The sequence below is a fragment of the Arvicanthis niloticus genome, chromosome 3 (assembly GCF_011762505.2).
Source record: "Arvicanthis niloticus isolate mArvNil1 chromosome 3, mArvNil1.pat.X, whole genome shotgun sequence".
In the NCBI taxonomy this organism is placed as follows: domain Eukaryota; kingdom Metazoa; phylum Chordata; class Mammalia; order Rodentia; family Muridae; genus Arvicanthis; species Arvicanthis niloticus.
The window spans coordinates 99,759,804-99,783,132 of NC_047660.1; the positions used below are offsets into that span (position 1 = coordinate 99,759,804).

At 42.8% G+C, this 23,329-nt stretch overlaps 1 protein-coding gene and 1 long non-coding RNA gene across 5 annotated transcripts in view; one reads left to right on the forward strand and one right to left on the reverse strand.

The window, feature by feature from the left end:
* Positions 1-5,683, reverse strand: part of Lrrc3b (leucine rich repeat containing 3B) — an 81,620-nt gene extending 75,937 nt beyond the window's left edge. Inside the window, exon 1 of one of the 4 annotated variants that reach the window (XM_034498225.2) lies at positions 5,546-5,683. The gene's annotated coding sequence lies outside the window, so the exon portion shown is untranslated. The other 3 variants (XM_076931588.1, XM_076931589.1, XM_076931590.1) reach the window with 3 other exon arrangements.
* Positions 5,684-6,227: 544 nt separating this feature from the next.
* LOC143441783 (uncharacterized) lies at positions 6,228-16,287 on the forward strand. The gene is made up of 2 exons (XR_013109460.1): positions 6,228-12,652; positions 13,287-16,287. It is a non-coding gene; the product is annotated as an uncharacterized LOC143441783 (long non-coding RNA).
* The last annotated feature ends 7,042 nt before the right edge of the window (positions 16,288-23,329 follow it).

Here is a 23,329-nt window from a genome sequence, read left to right on the forward strand (position 1 = left end):
GAAAGCTTAATTTCTGAGATGAGTGGAAACCATCCTGCTGGTTAATCCTCACCAATGGCCTGATATAGGACATCCCTGAGGCCTGACCAGGACCATCCTCCTGCTCAAATTCCCAGCCAAGCACATTGTTTGGTCACTGTAGGCAGGGAACCCTGGGGTCAGGCCTGGTCCTCTAAGTCAGAAGTGAGGTTAGAAACCTGAGTGAGAGCCTGGGAGAAGCCTCACAATGTTGGCTTTAGATAAACAGCTAGTGCAGTGTTCTGCTGCCTTGCCCTTGCCTACAGACATGTCTTGTGAAAGTTTCTCCCAGTAACACAGCGTTGAGAAAACCTATCCTATCGGTAACCTAAGGAAGAAAGGCAGGGCAGGAAAGAGGGAGCTGAGGGAGAAATGGAGGGAGGGAGGGAAGAAGGGAGGGAGGGAGGGAGGGAGGGAGGGAATAAGCTGAAAAGAAAGAATAACAGGATGCTAGCCTCTATTTGGACACAGTGCACTATCAAGTTTGCTCCATAGTATTGGAAATAGTTTGAGAAACATTTTAATAATATTTGTTTTTTATTTCTTTCCCAATAAAAGACACTAAAACACTTTTTAAAAACTGTCTAGAGGTGTAGTGATATTTGCAAGGGGTAAGTGTCAATATAAAATATAGTTTAAAAGTTTAGCTTGGAATGAAATGATAAATGTTGTAACCTTTCCTAATCTGCTTATCCCTCTAAGACGAAAATCCATTCTTATGACACTAGTTCTATTTCTAGGGCTTATTCTTTTGTTCATGAAGAATTGTGAGGGTGTTTCTATTAATCTGACACTTTGGGGAAATACCACTGACTCAGGAGAAGACTCCAGACTTCTCGCTCACAGGAAATGAGACCTGTCACATGGCTCAAGAAAAGACTCCAGACTTCACTGTCACAGGAAATGGCCTTGTCATATAGTGAACTGAGATCCATCAAGAGCTAAGATTGGATGGAGTACTCGAAAGTTGATGACATCTCCTAATCTAAAATCCTGATCCATTCAGCATGCTCAAAGCAATGTTTAGAGTCACAATATACAGATAAAATAGGGTGCTAACCTTTAGTCACATAGAGAACTCAAATGTGAATATTCTTAAGATAGAATACAATGGTTTACGACAGAATTTATGAGGAAAAAGGTTTGTTGGTTCTATTTTGATCTTTTCATATTGTTTTATTTGTTTCACTTATGGAATTCTCTAATCTTTTTCTTTCTTCTTTTCTTTTTTTTTCTTTTAGACAAGTTTTCTCTTTGTAGCCCTGGCTGTTCCGGAGCTTCCTTTATAGACCTGGCTGGCCTTGAACTCAGAGATTCACCTGCCTCTGCCTTGAAGTATGCCACCACCACTCAGCTTTAGAATCGTTTTGACTTCTCTTGCTATTAAAAATAGAAGTTGGATGCTCTGGAATTTAATTACTTATTTTTAAATATCAACCTAAAATGAAAATAATATATAACCACATTGTATAGAACATAAACAAATACTGCTTATAGGATTTAAATGTGCTTGGAGAATTGTGACAGCATCCTGTGTCCCACTTGATAGCAAACCACATAGGTGCCCATTGAATAAGGAGATGGGTTATAGACCACAGGGTGAGGGAAACCAAACTGGGGATGCTATAAGAGCCACAAGGTGTCCAAGTTCACTTGTGATCACTGCCATCCTGCTGGGACTGAGAGGTGGGCTTTTGCCACTCTACAGTTGGATTTTTTTTTCTTACTTTGTCTTCAAGAGGATGTCATTCTGGAACTATAAACTCAGAGCAAATAGATGAACTATCGCTAACACCCAGAATCCTACCCCACAAAACTTCTTAGAGGACTGCAGAATCCCTAGTGACTGGGAAGTACTCTTTGTAGAAGGAGCTCAGTGAGTGGGGAAGTATTTGAGCCCTAGGCTCATCACCAAGCTTAGAGTTCCGTCAGCCAGGCGGAGGTCTAGTGCAGTAGATACCAGGGAGAAATGCACCAGTGCATTGGGCTGAGTAAATAAGGCCTTTCTTTTTATATTCTGCATTCTCTCAACTTCTGCAAATGATTGTGAGCAGGATAAAACAAAACTATTTCAGTTTGATAAGATCTTTCAGAAATGGCTGATAATCCATTTAATCTTACTTAGAATCATTAAAGTTTTGCCTGGTTAATTTTTGTTGCTTTGAAGACTTAAAAATAGTCTACTGCATTTGTATCCCCAAAGAGCCAGGTTTGTGGTGAGTTGCCCCTCCCTGGCTACTTAGTCAGGTAATGCTGATTAAAGGGATTTTTATGGAAAAATAAGCAAGGCTTTTTTTTTTTTTTAAAGGAAAGTCATTTTCCTTCAGTATTTTTAAGATGTTGAATAACATCAGAAATAAGCTCGTATTTGTGTGTATAATCAAAGTTCAGTGAACCCAGGCGTCACTGGCAATGGTTCTCACAGTGCTTATCTGCCACCTCATTGCTTGGTGGCACTCAGCTCCAATGGGCCTCTTCAGGAGGGGCAGTGAGTGCTTTGCCTTCCCAGTCAGTGCTATGTTCTCATCTATCCTCCAGAAAGAATTTTCCTGTGTCATACTCTTTCTACCCCAAGTGCCTTTTGAGCACAAAGCAGATCACACATCAGATCGCCAGCTCTGTCTTTCCATGAATTAAAAGAAAAAAAAAAAGAAAGAAAAGAAAAAAAAAAGAAAAGAGAAAAATCTGCTAACAGGTTGAAAGGAAATGCTTAACAACAGCAGCTGGTTTCTTTCCTGTACACTCCTAGAGACTCTGACTCTGGAAACAACATCAGTCCCCACACCCTAGATTCTACTGGCATGTGCCCCTGGGCTTAGACTAAAGCAGAAGGGGCCTTATTCATTCACCTCTCCCCTGTGGACAGCTTTTACTACAAAATCTGCTTGTGAGTTTGGGGCACACAGTTTTCTCCCAGGAAGACCAGCCCTACTATGTACTGGCTGGGTGAAAAAGACCAAACTGTTTCTCAATGATTTTTTTGTTCCCACTTAGACAATCACATAAGAGCACTTCACTAGCTTTCACGGCTATCGTGTAAATTAAAAGTAACGCAAGCACATACAATACCCACAATAACATCTGGGCCTGCATGCAGAAACAACCGGACCAAGGTTAGGAGGCATTGCTATCACTCCAGTCTCCCCTACAAGGTTCAACCACTGGCCCAAGCCACTCAGAGAGGCTTTGAAGCCTTCTCTCAAATCCTCATGAGTTCTACCCTATTTCTTCAAAAAGGAGGAGAGCAGAAATCCAGGTGAGACGCTTTCAGAAACCTGGCAGAGAGTCTGGGGTCCTACCTCAGATATCCAGGTATATCAGAAGAGGCTGCGTGCTGTCACTAGCAAGGTCTGCCTGGGGAAGGTGTGGCCACTGTTTGTGCCCCAGAAATGCATCAGAAGCTCTTGTGGAGGGAATCCCCATTCTTGGTCCCAAGGCTGCACAGGTCTCTGTTCTGAAGCAGCGAGCTAGCTGCCCCAGGTATGCCTGGGTATGGGAGTGACCATGACAGAATTCCCACAAGGGCCCTGATAATCCACCTCTCTTCTAGAATGCTCTGACCAAATAGCCAAACCAAGTAACTCCAATTCTGTTTTTCCCCCAGATAAAACAGAATAGGGGAGGCAATCACAGGGCAACCTAGGGAAGACTGTTCTCTTAAAAGCCAGAATATGAGAAGTTCATGCAAGGAGAATCTGGGATCTGTCCGCAGCCCAATACCAGCACAGTCTCCAAATGCTTCCCCACTGGGCTAGGTAGGGACTAGAGAAAGACATGACTCTCAATCAAAAGTGTCCCTGGAGATGGGGTGAAGAGGGCTGTATGCCTCCTTTCCCACACATGGTTATGTGTTCCCCACCAGGGAAGAGGGAAGGGGTTTAGAACAAAAGAGAGGGCACCCTTTCTTTACAATGTGCACACTAGGCCTCTTCCCACAAGTGGTCTTGAAGGCCAGATGGCTGGGGAGTAGAGGCGGATCTCTGCAGCCACCAAACCATCAGAAACAACCAGGACGATATATCTGAGGGGTTGGAAAGTGGATAGACCCACCTGATTCCAGATACCAGGTTGAGAAGCTAGGTCTTCCCTCACTGGAGGAGCTGTGCACACCCCCTTCTTCTGCATCTCTCCACACATCCTCCAGCTTTAAGCTAAGGATCTTTCCTAACCCAGCTAAGAGCTCCCCCACTCCCTTCTTTGCTCCGCCCAGGTGCAAACCTTGAAGCATCCAGGAGAAGGTGTCTCCCAGAGCAGCCTCCGCCCTGGATTCTTCTCTGGATTCTTGAGACCCCAGTCTATCTGCTGACAGCTGGGGATTCCCCTTAGTTTCCCACACAAATACCCCTAGGGATCAGTCCAAGAGTCCCCTTCCCATTCTGGAACGTGGAGACATCCTTGACTCCCGAGTGCTGTCAGAGAAGGTAGGCGTAGTTCTACCGACCCGGTGGTGGAGATGAAGGGATGTAGAAGCAAGCGAGTGCCTGAAAGGAGAGGGGCTGTGGTTCTCTTGGAGCCAGGGATAGTGTCCTCGGTCCGTGATCTGAACATTCAGTTACCGCCCAAGATGCCAACGCATTCAGAATATAACCGAGAGGTTTGTTTGTTCCTGGGGAGGGAGCTCTTTCTACCCTAGGCAGAAGCAGCAAGCCTTCCGAAATACCCTAGGGCTGCTTCCCACCTCCGGACCTCCCAGGTACCTAGCCCCTCCCCCTGTATTTACACACCCAGGCCAGCGTCCCCACCCCCAACAGACTTTAATCTCTTTTCCAAATTCTCTTCAGCAGCAACGTTGAGGTGTCCCTTCGCCTATATTAACAGAGCCTTTCCGCCCCCCTCACCCTTGGGCAGATCTCATCCTCCACTGCCTCCCGCATCCTCAAGAGGGATCTTTTCCTCCCAGAACCACTTACTTCACCCACCCAGATCAACACTTGCATTTCCCATGGCACCTAATCATAACCGAAAGCCACTCCGAGGATTTTTATTATAGACTTGGGGGTGGCAGGCTCGAGCAGTTTGACCCTCACCGCTCTTGATGAAGACCCTGCGTGGCATTAAGTCCCACCTCTCCTGGTTAGCCCTCTCTGCCCCTACCCAGCTGCGACAGGCAAGAGAAGCACTACTAGATCCCAAGCCCTTGCCTCTGGATCCGGAGCTGCAGGGAGCAAAAAGTCGAACTGCAAGAACACAGTGAGAGAAATGGGCAGATGCGTTAAGGCTAGGGGAGCTGGGGGAAGGGCGCACGGAGAACTGAATAGACACCGCACCAGGTGAGAATCACGCAGGGAGGGTCACAAAAGTTTGCAGACTGCTGCAAGGCATCTGGTTGTAAAAGAGCGAAAAGGGTCGACTTTCCTTCTCCAGGCAGTGTCACTCCAAAGATCTGTGTCAAAGAGACCGGGAGGTTTGGACCGACACGGCTCAGAACTGCGGTGACCGTTCTCTGCTTCCCAGAGAGATGGCCTAAGCACCCTGACTGGGAGCTGATCCCGCGCTCTGCGTAAAGCAACAGGCGGCTGCACCTTACCTTGCGCCAGTCCTGGGTTGGGATGGCTGCTCCATCCTCGTGGCGCAGGGAGGAGGCGTTTGGTGCGTATGCCTAGGGGTGTGCGCGCTGCTAGGGCTGCAGCGGCCGCAAGCTCCAGCCGACTGCAAACTGGGCTACCCACCCTGACCCGGCCCGCCGGCCGGGCTCCGCTCCGGAGCGACCGCCGCGGCGGCGTGGATGCGCTGTGGCCGGGGCGCAGGACGCAGGCGGTGCGTGGCGCGGCTGGCGTCTTTGCGCGCAGCCACCGAGCGAGGGTGCGGCCCCGGGCTGCCGTGTGGGGCACGACTTGGCTTTCACTGATGCGGCGGCCGCTGCAGACCCTGTGCGGGGCGCCGGAGCCTCGCTGGAGGAGGAGACAAAAATGCGAGGGAGGTAGAAAGCCACTCGCAAACAAGCAGGCGGCTCAGGCACTAGAGGGGACTCGCCTCCAAACCTGGACTGGGGATGGAGGAGGGGCGAGGCTTCTGGGACTCGACCAGCTAGAGCGAATGAACGTGACTGGCAGAGCTGGCTATCACCTAGCTGGCACTGCTCTCGCCTTGTAACTAGAGGTCCTGAATGAGGAGGGGAGGGGCTTCATTCCGCCTTTGCTCAAGAAGCAGAGCCTCCTCCTCTGCTCTTGCATCCTCTTGCCCAGTTCCAGGACGTGTTGCTATGACCCCATTCTTTCTGCTGTTTCCCGTTTCCCCGACTACTGAGACCAGAGGGAACTGTTTAGCCTAGGTCTGTTGCTGTCAACAGGGAAAAAGCAAACATTTAAAATTAACTCAACACATGACTTTAATGGGTGCCAAGTACTGTGCTAGACTGTTTTGAAGGATGAGACAGGAGTCAGGACTCCATATCCCAACCCAAGGTTCCATTGTCAGATTTTCAGATGAGTGTACGCTGTATGCTTAGCATTTAGGCAATGGGGTGTACTCCCTAATTCTTGGTCACAAGCTTCTCCTGCTTCTCCAGGATTCCCTGTCTTCCCCAGGGATGGCTTTGAATGTGCAGTAGAAATAGTGCCTTAAAGTGTGTATGTTTGTGTGTGTGTGTGTGGTGTGTGTTAAAGGGAGACAGAGACAGAATTACTGGTTTCGGTAATATTCTTATTTCATGACTTTAATTATTTATAAGATTAGCATCAGAAACCAATTTAGGATTGAGCAACTTGCCTTTCCAGCCTCAACAAACACCACAGTCTTTCCAAATATTCACTCTCGACTCCACCCCAGGCCGGATTCCTTTTTTTCTCCTTCTCTGTTATTGCCAACTTTCGTCTCCCATCTGTTCTAGGACTGACATAGTGATAGATTTTGTCATTTCATTCTCCTGGGAGACCCCACCAAGCGTTAAACAGAGCTTGTATCTACTGAGTTCATTGGATACAAGGAATGCTTATCTATTCAAAGATCATCTCCATCTTGAGTAGTGAATTCCAGTATCCCTGGCATAGGGGACTCTTGTGATGGAACCTCTAGATTATGGAGGAATGGGCTACACAGTAATTTTTCACAGGCCTGTTTGCTGACAATACATAGCTATCTCCTTTCTCTTTGCTCCTGGTTCATCTACTTCCCTGCTGACCTCTCACAGGCCAGAAAGCCATGCTGGTGAGCTCATGCAGCAGGCTAGAGCCAGGCACACTGCAGCTAGCAGCTAAAGCAAACCCATTCCACATGGGGTTCCACAAGAAAGTCTATCATTTGGTGACCCATATCAAGCATGTTAAAACTTGTAACATCCCCCCCCATTTGCAATGATGCTGTTTTATGCAGCTTTGGAGGTATGTTGGGTCTGGCCACGTTACAAAAATGTAAACTACTGAACCCACAGAGCTGTGTTGATCGGCTCCACATTATAGACCTTTATATTCTATGACTTGCATTTCTAATATTTCACAATATGATTTGATTAGTATGGATTTGAGTTATTGTCACTTTTTAACGCTTTTAAACTGAGAATTTTAAGACCTAGAAATAAATATGCATGAATAGCAGGTAGGTAATTTGGTCTAATTATTCAAAGGAAAACTTGGCATTCTCATTGGAAGTATAAAATTTGTCTGTGATACTGTGCCAATGATTCTACTTCTCACAAGTCAGGAAAAAATTGAGAACGTACACAAAATTTATCTGCAGAGATGCTCACTAGACGGCTATACAAGCAATGGAAGATTGGAGGAGAGTCCAAGATGAGGAATATGCAATAAATATCACATACTGAACTGTTAGAGATGACTGTCATCGCGGGTGATGGGGGTCAGTTTAGCTGAAGAGTTCCAGAAGCCCAGGACATAATGGAGCTCACAATCAACATCACACAGAGCTGGCTCCCATCCAGGCCTTCCCGACTGTTGACTACGAGGTCCTACATTGAATCTTTAGTTGGTGCTGTGTTTTAAATGAAATAGCATTTGCGGAGCGCTCACCTCTCAGTAATGTCCATGATGCCTAAATTTGGTTAAACTTAAAGAGAAAAATGTCTGACTGTGGCTCAGATAACCTTTACGATGACTTTCTGGTTTGGTTGGTTCATCAAGTTGTCAACATGGCTTGCTGACTGTTGGTATCACCCATGCTATAAAAAAAGATAAATGACAGGCCATGGGGTTTGTCACCTCTGATATAAACTTAGATTTGTTTTGTAGCAACCAGAAATCAAGTCCAGCTCAGCAGAATATGTTCTTTAATATGAGACGCTGATTGGTTGTTTCCTCTGCTTGTGCTGACATCCAATTAAAACGAAACCAGAGAAAGGTGGCTTCTTGGAAGCCCTGCCTGTAATTTAATTAGTAAATCAGAGAAGGAACTTAGCATTAAAGGTTCATGAGACTCTCTGACCTTCATGTCACCTTCCTGGCCCTTTGGCTTCAGAAGTGGATCGTTTGTAAAAGTTGTCTGCACATAAAAGAAATGTTACCAAGATATACAGGTAAATGGGATTTATTGATGTTTTCCGTTTAACTTCCTTTAGAAATGGAGGGAATCGTTTCACAGTCAGTATGTCACAGGAACATTTGCACATAGAAGAGATTCCTTCAGTTCAGTCCTGCTCTCCCAATTTTAAAACATGCCTTCTTCTTAAGTGGGGCTGCAGTTCTCAAATTCAGATTGGTGCCCGAAGCCCTGTTATCTATAGAATTTTTTTTTAAATCAAGATATGAAGATGTTGCTCTCACAAAACATTTTCTCAAGGTATTCCAGGTAAAAGCAAGCCACTGCAAAGCAGGCTAAAACTGGAATTTCAGCAAGCTGACCCCTATAGAGCATACTCTCCACTGGGCTTACACTTACTCAAAGGAAGCCTGGCCTGTACTTAGCCTTGAGCTCTATAGGAGCTGGGGGCCTGATGGTTATCCCATACTTAAATTTTGCCAGGGGTTCTGTGTATTTCTCATGGCCAGTGGTTTGGTTCATATGCAGAAGGAGGCCCAAATGAAAATCAGACTTTTCCTTAATAATGAATTCCTGATGAACAGTTCTGAAATAATGGTTCCAGAATGCCAATGGTACAGACATATTCAGTCTTTATATAATGCCATACATTTTAATCCAGAAAGTATCAGCATACAAACAAGAGAACAGCCTGATTATTTGAATGATATTGACAAGTGAGTCAACTTTTTTTCTAAGTATGGGGCTAATTTTGTAAGAATTTGGAGAGCTAGTAAGTTAAACATATTAATATTATATATTTGATTTTAATAATAATTTTAAATGGTAAAGACTGAATTCCTTTGCATGGTTTTCAGGGCTTCTGAGTTTAGTTTGCACCCTGTCATCTCATAAATACCTCTTGCTTTATGCCAGTCAGCTCACCTCCTCATGACTTGCAGGTTAGGTCCATGCAGAGAGTATATGCTCACTGCAAACTTATTTAAAAGATGAATAATTCAAACCCCTTGCCTTTCCCATCTCCAAAACAGCAACATCATTTCTGAGCTACTCCATAGGGAAGCTAATTAATTCTCTGAAACTGGGAAATATTTTGAAGTTCCAAGGTACTTTAAAAGCACTCAAGAACACTAACATGTGCAATAAAGACAGTATTATTACTTTCCTGGCATATAAATGGCAAGTAATCCTCTATTAATGTCTTTTTTTGAATATACTCAACACATTATACAATACACATTAATGTATTGCTAGCTCATCTCTCTTAGGGATACCTTCTGTGGACTGAATACGGTGTGGTCTCTTCTATCTCTATTGTTTGCCCACTTCTTCAGTGTTTAAAACTTCCATTTATGCGAGTTTCCTATCAAAAACGTGACCATGACATCAGCAACCTAGGTTTCTGCCTTATTAGGCAGTATGAATACCTATGGGAGAATGAAGTGCCCTGGCTATAAACTGTCATTTTGTTCCCTACCCACACAGTCTAATAGAGATATTTGTCTCATTGATTTTCTGGAAAATTTTGAAGAGTTAACTTTAAGATTCGGGTGAGCCTATGGCAGTTGAATCTGCCACATGCAAACCCTCCATGACATATACATGCTTGTTTGCCATCTCCAGGATGAGTCTTAAAGCTGTCACACTGGAATAATGTCAGAGGCAGTGCTCTCTGGGCGGCCTTCTGCCCTGCTCGCAGCCATTGGAAACATTTTTCTGAATCTCCTTCATATTTTTTTTTAAATTCATCTTCTTGTTTAAAGAAATTCACCTTTCTTCTCAAAGTTGTTCAAATTTTGGTTTCTGTCACCCAGCACCAAAGGATTCCCACTAACACAGCACTGAGGAATGATTTAAGAAATTCCTCCCAAAGAAAGTCTGTTTAAAGTTTCAACAGGGCATCTGCACAGTTGCTTTGGTAGGGGGCTTTTCTCTCCTGAAGTCAACAGCTCATTAAACAATGGAAATGGAACTTCAGCTTCTAGAGATAAAATCTGGACCTTGAATGTGAAATCCAGGAGCAGGGCAGGTGCTGGACTGAATGAAGCCTTCCTGAAGGGAGAGACCTGGGTCACTTGTCCCTATACTGTGACAACTGGAAGAGCATTTTGCAAGTTTAATGTGTTTTTATTTAGAGAATTAACATGTCTGCTTGTTCTTCCCTCTCACTCCCATTGGAAATAATGAAAACTACTTCTGCTAACTCATTCCATAAACCAGTTACTACTGCACTGAAGCATCCTCAAAGCCTCATTCAGCTTCTTATCAGCCCTTCGGTTGTGGCCTGGCATCTATGGATCCAAGAGGGCTTGTTCTCATATAGCAGATGCTTTGCTCTCGGGCACCCATGTTCTTTTTGCTGTGATCATGATTTGAACTTAAATGTCTCCAAAATGTTTTTTTCTCTGCATTGTACTACAGTCTCCTTAATGTATTTCACCAAAGGACAGAAATCTGTTCTGGATAGTGATCCCTCATCATCCATAAAAGTAACTAGCTTTCTTCCTTTCTGTCTTACTGTCCAGCTAAGAACTTATCAAACCACTCAAATCCACAACCTTATCCCAACAATCTACTTCTGAGACAACCTGAGCATCTCTCTGGTCCTCTTACTCTTGATCCCCAATGGAAAGGGTCGGATTGCCATGTGTTTTTATAGAAGAGGCCAATATTGATGAATTTGATTCCTGCCTTTGGTAACTAGCTAGTAAATAGGGTATAAGGTTCAGAGTGCCCCAGGTTCAGTGGGCTGGACTTCCCTCCTAAGAATGTCTTAGTGAATGAACAGACAAGTCAGCTTACCTCAACAATCACAGATCACATTTTTTTTTTAATAAGGCTCAAATATACTACAAGGAAGATATTTTATCTCTGTCAAAATTTGGTCCACATGACCCATAATGGTGAAAAGGTAGAAACTACCCAAATACTGGCCAACTGGGAGAAAGACCAAATATATCTGTGCAGGAGAATGTTGTTTGGACAGATGGAGGACTCAAATTAATTTACTATTTCAAATTGTCTGAAAGAGAGGATGTTTAAAAAAGTAAATGGCTCTATTTTATTCATGATAAAAATGATCTTCTCCTAGAATTTAATTAGACTCTGATTGTTTAGTGGCCTCTCCATTTTGACTTGTAAGTCTCTGAAGGATCTGTGCACTTTCATTTTTTAGCATCCTCTGCCATCATTAACATAACTTTTCTCTGAATTAAAGCCTCTGAGTTTTTAATTCATTCATTCATTTATTCAGCTATTTCTGCTTCTAAGCCTTTGAATCATCTCCTATTTGGGATTTTATATGACTAGAACATTTAAAACTATTTCATTTATTTTAATTAGTTTATTCTTTAAGAATGTCTTGCATGTATATAGTGCATTCTGGTTATATTTACTAACCCTCACTGTCTTATTCTCCTCTCACACCTACCAACCCTCCCAAACAAGTCTGTATTTATTTTATGTCATTTTGTTTTGCTTTGCTTTGTGACCTTTTTTTTTTTTTTTTTTTTTTTAATCAGGGCTACTTGTGTAGGCATGATCCTATCTGCTGTAGCATGCATAGCTCACTAGTGGTTACAGATGACTTTCTACAGACTTCCAACAGTCTTCAACTGCTATTAGTTATCCTGAATGAAGTGGGGCCTAAAAAGTCCCTCCAATCTATGAGTGAATATTCATACAACCATTGTCTATGAATGCCATATCATTCTGATAATACAGTGTTTCACCATTCTCTTTTCTCTATCACTCAGCTCTTACATGTTTTGCCATCCACTCTTCTATGACATTCTCTGAAGTTAGGAAGAATGATCTGGGTATTTTGTTTATGTCTGACTACTCAATAGTCACTTGTGCTCATCACTTTGACTAGTCACGAGACTTCATAGTAATTGCATTCACTACAAAGAGAAGCTTCTATGGCTAAGGCTGATGATAAGACTAATCTATGGTTATAAACACTGGTATTTAAAAAGCAGTTTGATGACAAGTTCTTTCAGCAATACAAATGTAGTAGGCTTTTGATTCCCCAGTCATGGGCTTTTTTCCCCCTAGATCTGTCAGATCTTGTATACACTTCTTTCCAAAGAGCAGGTCTCAGGATCTGGTTAGAAATCAGTTAATTTCCCCACTATCCATATAACAATTCTGGAGGAAGCTTTTAGCTCAATTCCAGCATGGATTCTTTGTACTTGCAACTAAGGTATGTATGTCTTCATCTATAGGATCTTACCTTTTAGTTCTGGGGGCAACCCAAAGCAGTGATCATGTTTTCTACACCAAGAAATGATACATGATTAGGATGCAATGTGTGCTAGTTACCCTGATTGCACATCTCATATCATATAGATGTGTTCTATCATACTATGCCCCCAACTACATATGTCTATTAAACAGAAATGTATTTTAAAATATGAAGCCCACGAATGAACCTTGAAAGCATTACTGTCTATGAAAGAAACTACTTCACCAAGACTACATAATGTATGACTCCATCACTATAACAGGGAGATCCTCAAAGCCACACGTAAATTTGTGGTTGCTTGGGGCTAGGCTTTAGGCTAAGGTTCCTCTTGAAGAGATGGCTGTGTTTGAAGATCAGCAAGAGTGTCACCTGTAGTGATCTGTGGGTATACTAAAAGTCACAGAAACATGTGCGTATGAGTTTCATTTAAGCAAAGATATGGTGGGTGGTTATATTCATGTGATGGCGAAGTTAACATTAGGACATATGAAGAGTGTACTATCGCCACATTCTCTCCCTCTCAAGCTATATATGGGTCTAGGAGTATAGGCTAGAAGCAACTCAGTATCCTGACATCTGATTTCTTTCTTAGGGCTCCCTGATCCATCATGTCTCATTGTTATTCTTCACGTGGAGACTTGGGCCTACAAGAACTTTTTGGAGTTTCAGTGATGAATTATTATCTTTATTCTGACCATTTAGTAGAACGAACCAACCCAGTTAGAATGCCAAAGATTTTCAAGGAAAGAAATGAAGGAAGCAGAGTGACATCAAAGAAAGACGCTGAAGAGGTCCTCATCAGCAGTAATTTATTCTTGTTACTTCTGCATCCTATCAATGATGTTTGCATCTTCAGGAAGGCACTGCAGACATACCACTCTTGCTCTATGCCTGTGTGTGAGCTGTGACTGGCTGAGGCAGGCTGCCCTTCCTCCCTCTGCCATGCTTAGGGAAGCCAGCACAATATTCCTGCTACTTGGTCTGGAGTCAGTTCAGTAGTTAATTATGGGGTTGATTTCCTTCTTTTGTACTAATGTTTTCTCCACCCACTGGGGGTGTTTGAAGGATCTGACAAGGGTACTTTCTGGCCAATCACATTTCATTGTAAGAACCCAAGGACATGAGGGAAGAGCCCTCCCTACATTACAGGCTGGGGTTTCAGTCTTTTATCTAAACTTAAAGGACAGAAGAATCCCTAGGGAAGCCATGGGATTTCCCAGACTTTAGCTTTCTCTGCTGGAGAACAAAGAATTGTGCCATTGCCTCCAAAGCTCCTTTAGGGTAGGTATTCCCCCAAACAGGTCTGGTGATCTTCAAATACAAACCTCTCTTTAGGTTTGTGGACCAGAAGCTGACAAAAGACAACAACATAGTTTACTAGTCCGTGTCCTATGTCTTGTTGGCTAATGAAGTCTTATTTCCATAGCTTATTGCTGGGACATCAGCCCTTGTTCTGCGATCGGTTTCCTCCAAGAGAGTTAGCAAGCATATAAACAGAGGGCTACAGTGAGGGACCCAAAAACATGAACCATAGTGATGTACTGTCAGGATACCTACATAGATACAAGCCTGGTATGTTCTACCAGGAAACTCCCACACAGACATCACCTCCACTGTGGGCCTGGTAGTGTCTTCTGTCAAAAGATTCACAGAGATAACCAACCCATTCAGCATGGTCCTGAGTGGAGTGCTGTGTCAAGATGCCTGACCAACATGGGCCTCAGTAGTGTTGTATCTTAGGATTTTTCCACACAGACACTTTCTCCAGTGTGAGCCTGAGTGGTGCACTCTGTGAGGATACCCACGTGACTACCTCCTTCATCCCTGCCTGGATAGTATGTTCTGTCAGGATATTCCCACACAGATATTCCTCCAGCATAGGCTTGGATGGTAGTTTCTGTCAAACACCCACACAGATACCCACTTCAGTGTGGGCCTGAGTGGTATGCTGTGTCAGAAAACTCCTACACAGACAAGCTCTCCAGCATAGGCTTGGATGGTGTGTTGTGTCAGGACCCACACAGGTACGCCCTCTAGTATGGCCCATGTGATATGCTGTGTTAAGACACCTATACAGGTACCTTTTCAGTGTGGGCCTGCTGGTATGTTATGTTAGAAGACTCCATGGAAGACCCCCTTTCCAGTGTGGGCCTGTGTGTTATGCTGCATGAGGAGACTCCCACCCAGACACCCTCTCCAGCAAGGTGTACCCACACCATGTGATACCCACACAGCTATGGTGAGACTTCCTCAAGGCTTCCCCAGTACCTGGAGGCTGAGTATTACATAAGTCCAATCATACTCCACATTAATCTTTCCCGAGGTAATTGCCTTCATTCTATTTTCAGGGAGTTGCTAGCAACGCAGCATGGCCTACTGACAGCTGTACAATAAAATTTGAGATCATATTTCAAGAGGAAAAAAACACAAGTCACATGTGGACAATATGCTGCTTCTGTGGGCCACTGTCCTTATTCCGCACTGGTTAAATGAGGGAAGCAGCTGGCTGGCTTGGTCAGAAGGAGATGGAGTTCTGTGATGCAGGTTATTGAGTAGGGCTGGCCCATACTCTGTAATGTTAGGAGCCAAGGAAGCACTTGAGAAAGAAGGGCCTTCTCACAAGGATACTAGAAGAGCCAGTTTTCTTTCTCTCTATGCTCTTCCCTTCAATCCACGCCCTCAACTAGAACCCAGATTAACTCGTTTTGGATCCACAGCATACCAATCTTCTCCCCTCCCACACTGCTTCTGATTGAGAACACTATCCTTCCTTAGTTGAACATTATCATCTCATTACCATAAGAGGCCCCTCCCCAATCCCTGCCTCTTCTTTTGCCTTCCACACCCATTCTGTGCATAGCAGCTTCAAGCCTGCAACCTGACTGGCACACTTTGTACAAAATTATTCAATGGCGCACGATAAAAATTTAACTTTATTAATAAGTCAACAAGTTGAATTACAACTGCACCGGCCTATTCCACTGGCTTCATTCCTTGCTTTTCTTCCTTCTGCGGTCTAGTCAAACTCATATGTTCACAGTAGTGCCTCTCGGGAATACTTGCTGGATGAAGCTCCTCACCCAGGCAACATCCTCACGCCCTTTAGGCATTTCCTACCAACACCCTTTTCAGTTAGGTTCCTGAACGTGAGTTTGTTTTCATACCTCTAAGATTTTCTGTATAGTCAATATTCCATCTATATACTTCTAACATAGCAATCATGAGACTAGATAGAGTTTTCATGGTAGTCTTGAATATAATTATCTGAAACTATTGACCATGTGGTGCAGTTCCATCTCCCAATAACCAAAACAGATTATGGCGGTTTGAATATGCTTGGCCCAGGGAGTGGCACTATTAGGAGGTACGGCCTTGTTGAAAGAAGTGTGTCACTGTGGACATGGGTTTTAAGACTCTCATCCTAGCTGCCTGAAAGCCAGTCTTTTGCTAGTGGCCTTCAGATGATAATGTAGAACTCTCAGCTCCTCCTGTATCATGCCTGCTTGGATACTGCCATACTCCCAACCTTGATTTTAATGGACTGAACCTCTGAACCTGTAAGCCAGCCCCAATAAAATTTTGTTCTTATAAGAGTTGCCTTGGCCATGGTGTCTGTTCACAGCAGTAAAACCCTAATTAAGACATAGATGCTCAAAAAAAATGCCTCGAAAAGAAAATGAAAAGGGTATTTATGAAGTACTAAAGCATATTAATATGTGTGCACTTGTAGTTTTCACTAAAGGGTTCATATTGAGATTTAGAAGACGAGAAAGTGAATAATTTACTTGATGAAGCAGTCAGAATGATAAAGGCAATGAGAAAGTGGGTAGAAATCCTACTAACAAAAATTATACATATTGAAAAGTCAATAAGCCAGGAAAACTCTCATCTGTGTAGAAACCAATTTAAAGACACTATTGATGAACTATCTATCAGGCGAACTGGACTGGAAATGTAGTTGTTGCATATGAGGCTGGGGAATCCTGGACTCATGAGTTGGAGAGATATTGAGAGAAATCTTTAAACGTGCAAATTGTATCCACAGATTGTAGAAAAATGTTCCTGATTCTCTTAAATATTCAAAAATGTGACTGTAGATTTTATTGGGGAAGAATGGAATATAAGATTGGTGAAGCCACTTAAAGAAAATTGTATTGAATGTGAGAGTGCTTGGTGGAGCTAAGATCTCGTCAGGGAGGTTGTGGGAAAATCGCAATATAGAGTTTGAACAAGGTATATCTCCTTTATGTTTGCTGGCTAGACATCTTTGGCTGTAAACTTGGGGTGGATAGAAGATATCTATAGAGGAATCAAGATGATGAGGACATTAAGAACTCATCTATGATAAACAGTGTTTAAAAAACTTATTATTATTATTATTAATTATTATGTGTGTTTTCTGTATATTATTAATTATTATATGTGGCCATAGTATCTGACCACCCTCTCTAACACAAATCATACTTAATGTTGTCTCTTATAGTACAGTATATGCATATCACCATAGAAACTAACCATGGGGTTGGCCCACACTACTGCATGAATGTCTGAAGGAGAGGCACCATCAACTGTCTACTGCTGTATGCCCATATTTACCTATCATTAAACTTCATAAAAACTTAAATTACTTAAAATTAAACATTTAAATGTTTGTTGACTAAAACAACAAACATGAAAACTTTTGCCATTACTTTGGCCAATGAAAAAGTTAGAGTTTCTAGTAACTAGGCACAAAGGATTCTAAAGTATGCTATGTCTTGCCTGTTTTGGGCTACAAATATATTCTATTTTCTTGTAAAACCACCTTTACAGGAAGAGTTCTCTCTGGCCCAGTATGCTTGATGGACTTGGGGTCTTCTTTCCAGGGCTTCACAGAGCTGCTGTCTTCCTAAGGCTCAATTGCTTGTTTGACAGTAGAGTAATGAAAGTTATTTCAAGGTCGCTTCTGTCAAAGCCACCAGGTCTAGCCCTCTGGGGACTACTCTGTATATAAAATGCTTAATTGAAAGTAATCAATGCCATAAATCAATTCAAGATTTAGCATTAAACACTGTTTGCTGAATAAGACCAGGAAGGAAATTCTTAGTCTCATAGAATTCAGGAAAACCCCAAAGTGGAAGGTTCATTCTAACTGACTCTGCCTTCCTTAAAAGGTGCTGGCCTGAGCCAGGCCTACAGAATCTAGAGTGCAAGGATAAATATAGAAAATTGTTTTAACATTTTTGTTTAATAAAAAGCATCTAAAGATGCAATAAAGTCAGATCCCTGCATTTAATATAAGTCGTTCAAATAGAGGGGACATACCCCTCCTCCACACACACATGGTTGGGAGGGAGAAAGAGAGGAGAGAGAGAGAGAGAGAGAGAGAGAGAGAGAGAGAGAGAGAGAGAGATTAGTCATCTTGTAACATGTACACCAATGTATGCAATTTCATTTGGTTTACTATCTTTTCCTTTATTTTCTAAATATGCTATAATAGTTTGCTTGTAACTATTTATTGGCCCACATCTTTGATATCTTATGTCCAGACTCTGTGGTGGTAAAACTCATCTTGAGACAAGAGTACAAGGCTTCAGTCCAGACTCCATTCCTGGAATGTGTGAAGATACATTATGGCAGCCTCAGAACATATGTCTCTGAAGAGCCTTGACATCATGTTAGGGGTGAATAAGAAGACCATGCAAGGATCAAGAAGAAATGGCTTTAAAGTTGCTTGGAAACTATGTGAGTTCATTTAGAGAAGCTGGCTACCAGATCTGCCTGTCACTGGTGTGACGAAGGGACCTCTGTGTGTCACAGCTCTAATGTATAGAGGAACAGATGTGGTATGGTGACACCATCCCCAGCAGTGCCAACAACTTCCTGATGTCAACTGAAAGCCTACCTATGGAGCCGTATTGCCCAACAACAACAACAACAAAGGCCCTCAGACAACCTATGCATATACAGTGGGAGCCATGCATCCCCAGCTGCCCTTTGAAAACAGAAAAGCACAAGAGTTAGTTCACTTGGAGTCTCAGAGAATCTGGTAGCACATTGTCTATTCAAATTGTTGTCAAGATTGGGAGAATTCAGTCTTATAATTTTAGGGTTATTGTTTTGCATTGGTAGAAGAAAAACTAACTTTATGTTAATGGGGTGTTTTGAAATTACTAGCTATTTGAAATTCAGTAGAAGTGAATTGTCCATAAAGATGGCCTTGGAAAATTGAGTTATAGTTTCGAACTTGGGTTAACAGAATCTGATATTCACGATCAAGACTCAAGACTCAATCTTATATTCATGACCCAAGGACCCATGGAATTCTGAGAGGTTCCGTGGTTTTCCCAACTTTACATACTTACAGGTAGCACCAAGGCCACTGTTTTTGTTAGAGTTTTCTTTTTCTGTGATAAAATATCATGACCAAAACCAATTTAGGGAGGAAAAGGTTTATTTTGTCTTGTAATAGCCCATCACTGTATGACATCTATGCAGGAATGGAAGCCAAAAACAAGGAGAAATGATGTTTACTGGCTTGTGCTTCATGGCTTATTAAGCCTTTCTCATACTACCCAGGACCCTCTGTCCAGAGGTAGCACTGTCCTCAGTGTTCTTGTCCCGCCTACATCCATTATTAATCAGGAAAATGCACTACAGGCTAGCCCACAGGCCAATCTGATCTAGGCATTTTCTCAGTTGAGGTACCTCTACCCAAACAGCTCTACCTTGGGTAAGGTAAAATTCCTTGATGTAAAATTAGCCAACACATCTACTGTAGACACTTTGATTCAGAGCAATAACTCTTGGCTGGGGGCAGTTTTATCCCCCAGGAATCACCAGATAATGACTAGAGGCCATTTTCATTGTTAAAGTAGGAAGAGAGTTTCCCTCCCCCTCTCTCCCTCTCCCTCTCTCCCTCTCCCTCTCCCTCTCTCTCTCTCCCTCTCCCTCTCCCTCTCTCCCTCTCTCCCTCTCCCTCTCCCTCTCTCCCTCTCCCTCTCTCCCTCTCCCTCTCCCTCTCCCTCCCCCTCTCCCCCTCCCTCTCTCCCTCCCCCTCCCCCTCTCCCCCTCTCCCTCCCCCTCTCCCCCTCCCCCTCCCCTTCCCCCTCCCCCTCCCCCTCTCTCCCTCCCCCTCCCCCCCTCCCTCTCCCTGCCTGGTTGAAGGTAGTGTCAAACAAATTCCTGCCATACACAAAGTGACACTCAGCTCCATGGTGCCACTTTTAAGTGCAAAAACAGACAGGTACATACATTCTTTCTCATCAATGCACCCTTTGTCAAGGCACACAAGACAAAGATAAACTTGCTCCTGTGTTAGTCTAGCATATTCTTATGAACAAAATCAAGAACAGTAAAAACAGGAGACCTTTCACTATCATCTCCCCTCTCAACAATTCCTTTCCAATGTCAGCAGGTGTTTACAGTTCCACTTTTAATCTGTAATCCCAACCCAGCTGCTGCCAACCTCACTTAGTTCTCACCAGCCCATCCCCCATCCCTTCTTAGCATCAACCATTGCATTAATATCTCCACTCCCCAGCCACTTCTCCAGAGCTTTTGTATTTTAAGCTTGTCTCAAACTTCCTATCTAGCAGAGGGTGACCTTGGGCTTCTGATTCTCCTGCTTCCAGGCCTGAGTTTTAGAATCTGTATATTGTGCTGCCATTCCTGATTTAAGTGATGCTCGAGATCAAAGTCGGGGCTTCATGCACTGCAGGAGAGAGTACCACCAACCAAACTACAGTCTGGGCTTCTCTATTTCTACCTCAGTACCCACACAGTCTATGTTCTTCTTCTCGGTCCCAATCAACTTAATTCCTGTCTTAGTTGTTCAGTGGAACTAACATCAGAGGCCAACGATCAAAGGACATGTGAGGGACATTTATGCAGTGCCATGCTGTGGGTACTGAGTATCTGGAGACAAGGGGACAGTTTTTCTGCAGCTGAAATATTGTAAAGATGGTTAACCTAAGCTATTTCTGAACCCGAGTCAAGGGGCAGAAAATACTTTCTACTCTGTGTGCTCTCTGTGTTCCATTCACTGCCCTGGGTGGCCAGGACCTGCTAATCACTCATGTTTCAAATTCCAGAACATGGAGCTTGTTGATTTTAACTTGAAAGCTCTTCAGTGAGCATCTGTGACTTACTCCTTCACTTTATTTCCATCTCACCTAGATATTGACATCATCCAAGAAACATCATCAGTTTACTAAACTAAACTGTGTCTTAAGAAAACTCCTCCTCATTGTCCAGAGGAATATTCTCATTTTTCCTCCCCTGTATGAATACCTGATTTCATGGCATAATATGTTTATTAAAAAGGAAGTATTGAGGGGACAGGGCTTTTGTTTGCTCCTTTTTGTTATTACGAAGAACATCCTCCAGCATGGGGATGAGATTGGCTAGGTTCACATTCAAACCCATTACCTCTGAAGTGTGGAAGTGTGGAGTATTTTCAGACCACGTAGAAAACCCAAATCCCCCTTTAACTTGATGACTATAGACTTAAAATCTAGTCTCCCAATAACATTCTGAAGTCACTAAAGACTGATTACAAAATTATACTTTAAAAGGACTCACATCTATCTTTGTGGCCTGAACATGACCAATAACTAAAGATATTTCCCAGGTTCTCTCTGAATCGAGTACAAAAGGAGACATCTCCAATTATTTTTATTCATGTAAGACACAATTAATGGTCTGATAAAGGGACACAAATGAAATGACTGTTTTGTACTGACTATATTAAGTGAGTAAACTGACCAGGAATGCTGAAGTAGAGAAAATTTCTTCCCATTAACTGTGATACACCCTTGGAGTCTGACAGTACCTTACTTGCCTGGGCGTCTGCCTTCAGGCCAAAGAGACAAATTTCTCCTACCAGGTAGAAGTACATATCAATCAAATGGTTACCGCACTCCTTTGATCACCAGGAAGAACATGATGTCACCTCTTTCTACACTTTCTTGAGTCTTGACTGACTGTCCCTGATCCTCCTCTTCCTCTCTGGATCTACCTTGTAGATGGAACTTAAATACAAGGACCATGACATCACTGGCGATAAGCTTTTATTCCATATACTGTTCTACAATAGCCAGAGGCTGCAGCAGTCTATATTTACCAACAGAGGTGTGATGATGTCCCCCTCCCCCCCCCACACACAGGTGAGGGAGACTTGGGCATGGCACCAGTGGTATTTCCTCTGGCTTACTAATCTCAGAGACTCATGGGTCGCAGTTATAGCCATTTTTAACACCGCAATCACTCTCGCAAAGGTTTGCTACATGGCACAACGTTATTCACAGTGCCTTGAACATCATGGCTGCATCCTGAGTTTGTTTTGAGGAAGTTCTTATACTACAAGACAATGTGTACAGAGCATTTGCAATCTCGAGTAACACCTTCTCCTTGAAAGCTCTGAGTGCTTTACAAAGAAGTATTTTAACAAGTCTCAGGGAACAGAGGAAGGGTTCAAGCAAGATGGTAAAACATCTGATCTAAAGATGAGAAGACATCGTTTTATTACCAACTTTGAATAATAATTAAATGAAGCCATTTCAGCAAATCCCTCAGAAATCTTATTTGCATTTATATATTTTTCCACTTACTTTTTATTTATGTCTCTGAAGAAATATGATCTTGCACCATATTTTTCAACCTCAGCGTATTCACATTTGAGGCTGAATTTTTTTTTAGCTGTTCTCTGCATTGTAGTGTATTTAACAGAATCCCATGGCTCTATTCAGTAGATTTCAGTGCTCTGTGTACCTGTTCTGCCCTTACATTGGAAAATATCTAATGGAAGTTCAGCTCGTCTTGGATGAAAAGCTAAAGGTCTTTCTGGTGATTGCAAAGGGCTTCCATAGTTATATCTTGACCACATTCAGTTATCCTAATTTTTGATCTTCTTTTCTGTAGAATGGCAAGATATTCTCTCAGAGGGCTGCTCTACTGTTTTGACTAGTTAATGCTGGCACTTCCTAGGAGGGGACATTGGTGATTTTAATCTCTTATCTTTGTTTCTACTGATTAGAAAGGACTGTGTTATAGACATAAGATCATGGTGTCCAGTCTCTCAGAGAGAATAACATAAGACCATATTGTACAACTTAAATTCAAGCTTACACACACACACACACACACACACACACACACACACACACACACACATATATATCTCCTGCTAACTGGAAAACATGCCAATGTTTTTCATAGATTCTGTAAGGTAATTATATTAGGTATTTAAGACTTTTCAGAATGCTTAACTATGTGACACTGTGGTAAGATCATTCTGTGAGTTCCCTACTGGACAGATGCCATTGCTCTCAATGCATAGCTGAGAATACTTTTTGAGAAGGCCTGCTTACCAAAAGTAACAATAAACGATGGTTTGACATTCACACAAAAATGGTCTATAGGAAAAGATAATAGCTTTGTGAGGTGTGACATAGACAACTGTAATTTGGAAAGAGAAAGACACACAGAGAAGCATCCCAGTCTTCTGAGTCATTAGCCCCTGGCTGGTGTCTTCTTTCCACAACTGGACCCGGAATTCTTCCTGTGCTGAACTACAACCTCAGAGACACTGATCATAGAGGGGAAGGTGTTGCCTCTGTCTTTCAATTCATATTATGGACAGTTCAAATCAAGACC